Here is a 10667-nt window from a genome sequence, read left to right as displayed (position 1 = left end):
TATATATATATATATATATATATAAAGCAATATAATGATCACAAGAAACTAACTAATAAACAAAAGACGCATAAAGTGAAAAAAATGTGAAGGAGAAATAAATATATATGAAGTTAAAAATGTTGCAGAATAAATAATGTTCAGCTTAAATCTGTAAAGGTCTCTATTAGAGTCGTCAACTGTCGTAGTCTAAAATTTCGTGTGTTTCTTGAAATACAATGGAGTCGCAACCAAATATAATTTAAAATAGGGAAAACATTAGAAAACTATTAAAAAATAAAAATGACCATTGAAACCAAATTTTAATTTCGAGAGGTGATTATGTGTAAAGTAAGTATTAGCACCCTAAGATATCCGTTAAAAATAGTTATCTATAATTAATTATGACAATTTATGTTTACTAAAATATATTGATTTTTCTTTATTATTAAATGCAGATATACATTATGTTTTTATGAACATAATTTAAAAAAAATAAAGTTGGCTAAAGAAAAGAGAAAAAAAAAGTTTTGTTTTTATTGTGCTTGAAAAGTGTTTGATCTTGCTCCAACATATTTCTCAGTGCGATGGAGAAATCATAGTTACGTAGTTCTTGAATATAAAATGTAGATGTGTTGATTGCTTTTAGAGAAATGTGTTTTGTGGCGGAAATTTGAAGTGGTAAAAAAAAGATATATTCGATTTGATGAATGGAAAAGATATTGAGTAAGAAATTGTTTGTGATGAGCGAAATTGATTGTTTATTTGTAGTTGGTTGAAAATGTTTAAGATCATAAAGTTATGGAAACTCATGCGTCTTAAACTAGGACTCACAAGATATCACATCTCAATCAATCATATTTTGTTAATAGATTGTTATTACTTTGGAGCTTAAGATCGTCAAGCTGTCACAACTGATACCTCTAAAACTAGGATTGAAAAAAAATGTTGCATCTATGTCAATCTTATTTTATTGTTAAGATTTTTGTTTTGTGTTTTGAGCTTAAGATCGTCAAATTATCACAACCCAGACGTCTTAAACTAAGACTGACAAGATGTTGCATCTCAATCAATCTTATTTTATTAAAAGATTATTATCATTTTGGAGCTTATGATCACCATGTTGTCACAACTCAAATGTCTTAAAACTAAGATTGACAAAATGTAACATCTCAACTAATCTTTTTACAATAATTGACTTTGAATAAAATGAATTTTTATTAAAAATAATAAGACTAAACTTAAGAATGAATTTAGATGCATATATAACTTCGTTAGTGGTTAATGTCGGTTGTATTTAGTCTAAGACTTAATAAGAAAATAACATAATAATTCTTATAACACAGAAGAAGAAAACTAAAAAGAATTAAATACTTTTACTAAAACAAGATGAATCTGAAGCCCAAATGCCTGAATTAGAGCAGCCCACAATTTCAATTAAAAAAAAATGGAAATAAGATAAATGTGTTGAATAAAACATAAACTTTATTTAGATCTCTCTGACTCCAAAACCTAAACAATCGTGAAAATAGAATCAAAAAAATAAACCACACGTTCAATTTTAGAGGGGTGGCTGTTGTTGTTCATTGATGTCGTGGCAGTCCTTGTGACTTTGATATGGAGGTCGTGTTGTGGCTAGGAGAACATAGCCTTATGGAGGCGAGTTCTTTTTCTCCTCTCTTTCTAGTTCTTTTTATTTTGGATATTTATTGATAAAATAAAATAAAAAGTTTTGTTCTTATTTTTTACCTTTTGGTTGATTTATTTTAATTAGGTCTTTAATTAAATATTCCTACCACTATTTTATTCAAATCAAATGACTTCAAAAGAAATAATCTAACTTTTAAAGTAAATGTTTCTAAAACCTCATAGGATAGTATCTACAATTATGTTAAGTATGAAAAAGCTATTAAAATATTTCTTACAAACCAAGGTCATCAACAATTCAAGAAGATGCACTTAATAATTCAAGAACAAGCAATAATGAACCATCTACAAGCCAAGGTCATCAACAATAAAAACCTTAATGGAAATATAAATCCTCACGTCCAGACTCTCTGATTATAGGAATTGTAAATGATCATTTGAAGACTAGATCTGCATTTAAATAAATATCAAGGTTTGGATCTAAAATTGAGCCAACAACAATAGACGAAGCTCTATCAGATGATGGATGGATAATGGCCATGCAAGAAGAGTTGAATCAATTTAAATGAAATGATGTATGGGATCTTGTACCCAAGCCTAAAGAAAAGAAGTCAATTGGAACCAAGTGGGTTTTCAAAAACAAACTGAAGGAGAAAGATGTATGATTAGAAGCAAGGCCAGACTTGTAGCCTAAGGATATAGTCGACTGAAATGTATTGATTACACTGAAACTTTTGCCCCTGTGACAAGGTTAGAGGCAATAAGAATTTTATTTTCATTTAAAGTTTTTAATAAAATACTTTTATATCAAATGGATGTGAAAAATGTTTTCTTAAATGGTTATATAAATAAAGAAGTGTATGTCAAACAACCTCTTGACTTTGAAGACAATGAGTTTTTAGACAATGTTATCAAATGTTGAAAAGGTAGATCAAAATGTATACATAGAGATTATTAGCTCTCTTATTTACTTAACTACCTCTAGAACTGATATTCAGTTTAGTATATTTTTCCAAGATTTCAGTCTAATTCTAAAGAATCCCACTTAGTAGCTGTTAAGAGGATCTTTAGATATCAGAAAAGGTACTACTAATCTTGGTCTGTGTTATAAATCATCCTATGAGTACAAGTTAGTATGCTTGTGTGATGTTGATTATGTTGGAGAAATGCTATAAAGAAAAAGCAACAGTGGAAACTATACATTTCTTAGTGAGAATTTAATCTCGTAGTCAAACAAAAGACAAGGGACTACTGCTCTATCTACAACAAAAACATAATATATTTCAACAACCAAATGCAAAACTTAGTCGTTGTTGATGAAATAATAACTAGAAGATTTCATAATCAATGAGAGTAACATTCTTATCTTTTATGATAATACTTCAGCTATATGTTTAACTAAAAAACCTATTTTACACTAAAGGGCAAAACATATAGAGATTAAATATCATTTTGTAAGGGATTATGTGCATAATAGTATTTTAGACATTAAATTTGTTGACATTGATCATCAGTGGGCATATATTTTACAAAATACTCTTATTGAGGACAAATTTAATTTTATAAAGAAAAATATAAACATCAATAGAGTGAATGGTTAAATATATATGTTATGCTTCTTTTAACATTAAATTTTTTTGTGCCTTTGGTTAGTCAAAATTTAATTAATTTGAATACAAATAGTTTTCTTGTAAGATGTATATGGTCTAAGATTTTCTAACAAGTGTTGTTTACGCATGTTAACACGTTCACGTGAAGTTTGTTTTTAGAAACTTAATTTTTTTTTTTATAAAAAAACACTCACAATTACTCAGAACTGTAAGATATTCCTACATTTTTGCATTCTCTCTCTCTCTCTCTCAAAACCTTTGAAACTATTTGAATCTTGCTTTCTCTCTCTCTCCCCCCTCTCTCTCTCTCTCTCTACCTCTCTCAAAACCTTTGAAACCATTTGAATCTCTACTGCATTCAATTTACTTCAAGCTCAACCTCTCAACCTTCACTCGGTAATGTGTCTTATGTTCCTACAATGACGTGCAATCTCAAACAGTTGGATATCTTCCATGAACTACAAGTAAATTTTGCAAACCTCACTGAGAAAAAATTGGTTTTATTGAAGATTTTGTTGGTGTTGGTTGGTTCGAATGCTTTAACCTAGAACAAGACGTTGTTTTGGACGTTCTAGTTTAGGAATTCTAGAAATTCGCTAATGCTAACAAGAATGGAGAAGTGTCAAGTATGGTGTTAGGATTTCCCATCAAAATCACTCAACAATCCCTCTTTTCCTTTATAAGAAGTCCAGATGAAGGAATGATAATTGAAAATGGTTATGAGTTAAGGCCTCAAGCAAGACAACTATGTTTTATTTTGTGACAGTTAGAGTGTGATCCATCTCATCAAGAATCCGACTTTACATGCAAAGTCGTAATATATTAAGGTGTAGTATCATTGGATAAAAGATGCACTTGAAATGAAGTTATTTTCAATTAAAAGATTCATACCGATGAGAATGGTTTAGATACGATGAAGAAGGTCTTGCATGTGTCAAAGATGAAATATTGTAGAAATAAGGTCGACATGATTGAGTAGTACCTTCCCACTTGAATCATGAGGGAGATATTTGGTGGGTGAACTCACTCTCTAAGCGAAATCCACCAATTTTACTATTACTATTATTATTATTATTATTATTATTATTATTATTATTATTATTGTTATTATTATTATTATTATTATTATTATTATTATTAAAGAAAAGAAAGAAAAAAAAGGAAAAAGAACAATTTTGGACTAGGTCCATGTGAAGAAGAAAAAATAGATTTTTGGAAACCCTAAGTAAGAAAAGAAAAAAAGAAAAGACAAAAAAAGAAAAGAACAGCGCCGTAAAAGGAAGAGGTAAAAAAAAAGTGACAACATGAATAACAAAGGAGAAGAAGAAAATTGAATTTCGGTGGTAACAAGTGTGTGATAAACTTGCTAACCAATACAATTTTAGTTTGTTACTTCTACCATTGAGTTTGTTATTTTAATATACAATATTAGTAATTTTACTTCTCTAATAGTTACTTTGGAATACTCACTGTAGTGAAAGGTTGTTTGTTATTTGTTTGGTTTTCAAGTGATGACTATTGTAGATTGATGTTCCCTAGTGTTACTAGGAAGACTCTGGTGTACTATTTAATTAATTATTATAGTGCAAGATTTTACTGGATTAGCTCATATGATTTTTATTCTCTCAATTTGCGGGAAATTTTCTACATTAAAACTTGTGTTTGTCTCAAATTTAATTTTCGGTTATTTGTTGTTGCTCTGCATAAGTAGGAGAAAAACATTCCGCATTATTGAGATAGTTATATCTAGTTTTTCCAACAGTTTTATATGGGGAAGAATATTATATGGGGATTTTGAAGCAAGATGTAAAAAAATTGATCTTCATTGCAATTTCATAATGAGATCAATTGTATGCTTTATCATATGCACCTAAGAAATTTAAGCTATCATATGTTTCTTCTTATACATGGTATGTATGAATGGTAGTTGGGAAATGTTACAAAGCCAATGAAGTTATCTAATTGAAAATGAAATTTTAGGGATGAACATATGACTTACATTTACTGCAAACTTTTATTTAATATTCCATTACTTTATCCTAAAATATCCACTTATACTTCAGGATAACTTATTGACTCTAAAATATCAAACTTTTTGACTCCGAAATACCATTTTTTTTAAGGTTGAATGATTCTTCCATTGGGAAGAGAACACAACTTAAAAGCAATATATGAAAAATGCTACTACATCTATGTAAATCGGGTTTATCATTGACTTGAATGGAGATATACAATGATGAAGTTAGTCTCATGAGTTGATCAATGGATGACAGTTTTTGCTTTAACATCTTTTGGATTTGGATTAGTTATGTCTGAGATTGAAATTAGGTATATTACCCTAGATAAAAATTGTTATAAATGAAAGGTGATAGTTAATATGTATATTATTAATACAACAATATATATTTTCTTTTTACGAAACAATATATTTTGTTAACATCATAATATGTCTCCGGGCAATGAATGTGTGCAAGCCGGTTGGATTTTTATGATGACATGGCGATAGTAGGTGGTAAATGGAAATAAATCAAACGTTAAGGATGTACAGTGCAAGTATCGAGTAACGAAACCCAAAACAATGGGAAATAAACTAAAAATCATGGGAAAACAAGTCCTTAAAATTAGGGAGATTTTGTAAACACAAAATCAATCATCACACTTAGCAATTTCGGCACAATCACAAACAACAATTGAGTATGTATATACAATCATCACAGTATATGAAACATGACTCGCGTGCCAAGCCCCCTAATGCAATGCGTATATGCTAAAATGCATGATTATGGAATTCCAACCAAAACCCTCCTCGAAGGGACGTAAATCATAATTGTATCGCCTATCACAGACCAATAAATTAACGAGGTGCCACCTATCACGGGTCAACACGATTTACTAAAAAACGTAAATCGTAAATATACTGTCTATCACAGACCAGTACTATTTACTGAGGTGCCACCTATCACGGGTCAACACGATTTACAAAAATGTGCAGTCTATTACGGACCTACATGACGCGAAAATCCCCACAAGGAAAAGATGAACCAACAGATCACATGGCATTATCTCGTGGCCCATCACGGTCACCATTTTCACCATGGCCCATCGCGGTCACCATGTACTATGAAATGTATGAGCATACTAAAAACATACTAAAAGTTTGAAAGGAGCCCTTACCTCCGTTTTAGCTTTAACAATCGATTACGGCACCGCAATTAATTACGGTAAAATTTCCGCTCGCGTCGTCGCTTAAAAAACTAGCTCACTAGCACTGCAGCGTGGCAATGAGCAACTTTCCCTTCTGTCACTTCACGAAAGAGAGTTTAGATTTAGAAGAGAAAGGAAGGTTTGTGTTTGAGTTTTTTTGGTTTTCTACCCACACTGTGTTTGTTTTTCTTTTTGAAAACTGAGAGAGAAAAAGGAGATAGAAGGAGAAGAAGAATCGCAAGAGGCAGGGTAATGATTTTTGCTTTCTGTTTCCTTTCTTTTCAACTATATATATATAAAAAATAAAACAAATATCAAAATAAAAATTTAGATATTTTTATAAAAACCATATTACCTCTAACACCTCACATCACATTTCAAACCACTTTTTCAAAAAAATATCTAGTATCGCTGCAATTCAATTCAGTAGATAAATTTTTCAGAAAAACGCTGCGTTTTAGAAAAAAATTCTTCGACAAAAGATTCACTTTAAATAAACTAAATTATTCATCAACGAATAATTTTAATCGGGGCTCCAAAAAGATATTTTTGTCATTAAACTCACAAAATAACAATAAAATTAGCTAAAAAGTCTTAGAAATTCAATACCAAATATACCAAAAATTCAAAAATTACAAATTAAAATTAAAAATCTTACATAGCACATCATTGACTAACTACACTTAAAACAATCATAATTTATAGTTTTAAATTTCGCTATGCAAATAATAACATTATATTAACTTCAATTTAATTTAAATTGCATCAATTATATTTTTCTGTAATACAAAGGTTTACGACGTAATTATAATCGCAATTGTCTTTGGTTCTATAATCCAAAAACATTTTTTTTTTATAAGAAACCGTCACAATTACGATTTTTGGTTCCTCAATAGCTCCCAAAGCTTTCATCTTTTAGATCAACTCAGAAACTTATTTTACAACTTATAACTCTTTGCCCTTAATAACATAATATACACCCCCACCTTTTAGAACAGATATTATATAAATTACACATATATAGTTTAGTTAATTTTTTTAAATATAGTTTAAAAGTAAACTGAAATATATAAAAACATTGAAACTAATTATTTAGTATATGGCTAAAACAAATATTTTTTCTTTCTCATGAGTGACGCATTTGCAAAAAAAAATTCAAAATAAATATTACTCTCAATTTTTAATATAATATATTAATATATCATTTTCAATTATACTCTTTAATTAATATTATATGGATCACTTTTAAACAAATATGTTTAACTTTGCATTTATGGAGTAATCATAAATACACCAATATTTAATAACATCAATTCAATAAAATTATTATCCTCTATCATTTTTATATTTTTCTTAAGTTGTATAAAATTGTCAAATATGTAACTTGTGTTATCCTTTTACTTATGGGCCCATGTTATTTTTTAAAAGCCCATATCATTAGCTTCATTTAGTTAAAAGGGAAACATTCAGAATGCAATGCACTTTGAATAAAAAACAAAAAAGAATCCAAAGCAAAAGCAACGGCTATATTTTGAATGTAATAATGTCGTTGGATGTAGAAAATTCTCCAATGTATTATTTGAGAGAGATGCCTTTTGGGAATAGATTGATCACAAAGTTGCGAATAAATACTGGATTATCATAGGTTTTGTTTCATAATATCTGTTTTGATTATTAAATTAAATATTCATCTTGTCTGGCTAAAAATAGTGATTAGGATTCTTCCTAATCGGACCTAAGGAGGGGTCAACCAGCCAGAATTGTTTATCACTAGTGAAGATTTTAACAAAAATTTAATTTATATTTATGCAAAGAGTTTTTTTTGCTGTCAATTGTTTATAACGGTTAGATTATAAATAATATTTGATTTTGTTATAATTATGATTAAAATCATTCATAATGTATCAATTAAACTACAATGCATCAATTGTACAAAATATGTTACACTGTCAATGCATAAAAACTATACTCTTTGAAAAATATTGTTTTATATATCATCAATTGGTGGATCCCTCAAGATCAAAGAGTTTCCGATAAGTGGAGTATATTCACTTGCAAAGGAGTATATATATGATATGCTTTTTTCATTGAATTTGTCATTTCATCCTTTTTTTTTTTGTTTAAGTTCATATCCTCATACGTTCCATCTTCTCTCCAATCTCTCTTATAAAGTTTGGTTAGTGTGTTTTAAAGTATTTAAAATAAATATAACAAATTCATCTTTTTTTATTAAAATATCTTATTTATATATTATTGATAGTGATATTTAAAACCTCAACAAATAAATTCTTAAAGTTTTAAATATATATTTGGTCCTTGCAATTGTTACAGTTTTTTATTATGGTCCTTTTGTTTAGTTTACATTTATGCAAATATAATTTCATTTTAAAATAGTCCTTTCATCCAACTTCCGTTACAAAATCTCTAACACCGTTAAATCTAAATATTATTGAAAAATATCATTTTTTTTAACCTAAACATAAACCTAATATAATTAAATTATAATATTTTTTAACATAAAATTAACCCCAAATATTTCATTCTTGTTCCCTAAAAAAACCTAAAATTAACAACTTCAAATGGTTTCTTTTGAAATTGTTGGTTCAAGTTTAGAGCATTGGCACTAACAGGTTCTTTGTAAGATAGCAATATGTATTATATTATCAAAGATAACAACTTTGAATTGTTGGTTCAACATTTTTTTTTTAATTTTTTCCTTCTATAATAATCTTTCATGGTCAATCCTGCTTTGGGATTTATAGGTTGACCAAATTTTTCAAATTCAATTAGTTGATAATGCAAACAATTGATTCATCATTTTGAACAAATTCCCAAACGCTAGCTTCAATTAAACTTTTCCATCCATGGACACAAAGAAAATTGAAGCGAATCAATCAAAAGAAGAAATAAACATTTACAATTTTGAACTAATATTATATTTGGAACCCTAACCCTACTTTAGGAAGAAGTGTAGTTTTTTAGGGAAGAAGAATAAAACATTTAGGGGAAGAAGAATGAATCATTTTGGATTAATATTAGGGAAGAAGAATGAAACATTTTGGGTTAATTTTAGGTTAAAAAAATATTATAATTTAATTATATTGTGAGTTTATGTTTAGGTTAAAAAAACATTATTTTTTAATTATATTTAGATTTAACTGTGTTATAGTTTATGTAACGAAAGTTGAATGGAATGACTATTTTAAAATGAAATTATATTTGCAGGGATGTAAACTAAACAAAAATATTTACGAGTACCAAAATAAAATAAAAAATTTATAATTGCAAGAACCAAAGACATATTTAACCCATTCTTAAATTAATTTAAGATTCGAATTAGATCCTTACGAGTTCTAAATTGATAGGTTTATGAATTCAATTCAACAATTGTAAAAAAAACAAGAATTACAAAATAACAAACAAGAAAAGTAAAGTTATAACACTACAAGAAATCCCTTCATTTGTGGCCAACTTAACAGATATTTTGTGGCCGAAAAAAACCCTCACAAATTAGTGATCGAAAAAGCCATCACAAATGCAAAAGTTCAAATTGGTCTTTATTTGTGGCTGAAAAAGCCCTCACAAAGGACTTCAATTTTAGCTGGATTTTGTGGCGGTCTAAGCCCTCACAAAATAACAACGTTGTTATTTTGTGAGGGCTTAGGCCGCCACAAAATCCAGCTAAAATTTAAGTCCTTTGTGAGGGCTTTTTCAGCCACAAAATCAACCCTTTGTGAGGGTAAAGGCCGTCACAAAGACAAGTCGTTTGTGGCCGCCCAGGCCGCCACAAAAGCATTGATCTGTTGCACTTTGTGGCTGCAAAGGCCGTCACAAATTCCCATTTTCCTGTTGCACTTTGTGGCTGCCCAGGCCGCCACAAATGCCTTATTTTCTAATCGTTAAAACCGCCACAAATTTCCATTGTACCATTGGATTGTGTGGCTGCTTTGGCCGCCACAAAGGATCAACCATTTTCTATAAATATCACTTCACTCCTCTTATCATTTTTCACTTTTACCTTCTCTCTAAACCTTCTTTCTAAATTTTCTCTCTACCTTCTCTCTACAAAAATTATTTCTCCAAGCTTTTTCTTTACTATCTTGAAGTTTGGAAAGTTTATATTATATATTTAGTTTTTTAATTTTATTTTTGATTTGAAGTTATTTATTTAATTAATATTATTGAATTTTTATTTTGACAGTGATGATATTGTGTTTACTTCGAAGA

The 10667-nt window shown here is 28.9% G+C and overlaps 1 long non-coding RNA gene across 1 annotated transcript in view; it reads right to left on the bottom strand.

Annotated features, from left to right (window-relative positions):
* The window catches only part of LOC140919283 (uncharacterized), a 10576-nt gene extending 3893 nt beyond the window's left edge, over window positions 1-6683 (bottom strand). The window contains exon 1 of the long non-coding RNA XR_012161913.1: window positions 6411-6683. This is a non-coding gene — a long non-coding RNA (uncharacterized lncRNA). The remainder of the gene's footprint in view (window positions 1-6410) is intronic.
* Between the last annotated feature and the right edge of the window lie 3984 nt (window positions 6684-10667).

The sequence above is a fragment of the Cicer arietinum genome, chromosome 1, assembly GCF_000331145.2.
Source record: "Cicer arietinum cultivar CDC Frontier isolate Library 1 chromosome 1, Cicar.CDCFrontier_v2.0, whole genome shotgun sequence".
In the NCBI taxonomy this organism is placed as follows: Eukaryota; Viridiplantae; Streptophyta; class Magnoliopsida; order Fabales; family Fabaceae; genus Cicer; species Cicer arietinum.
This window is presented reverse-complemented; position numbering and strand designations above follow the sequence as displayed.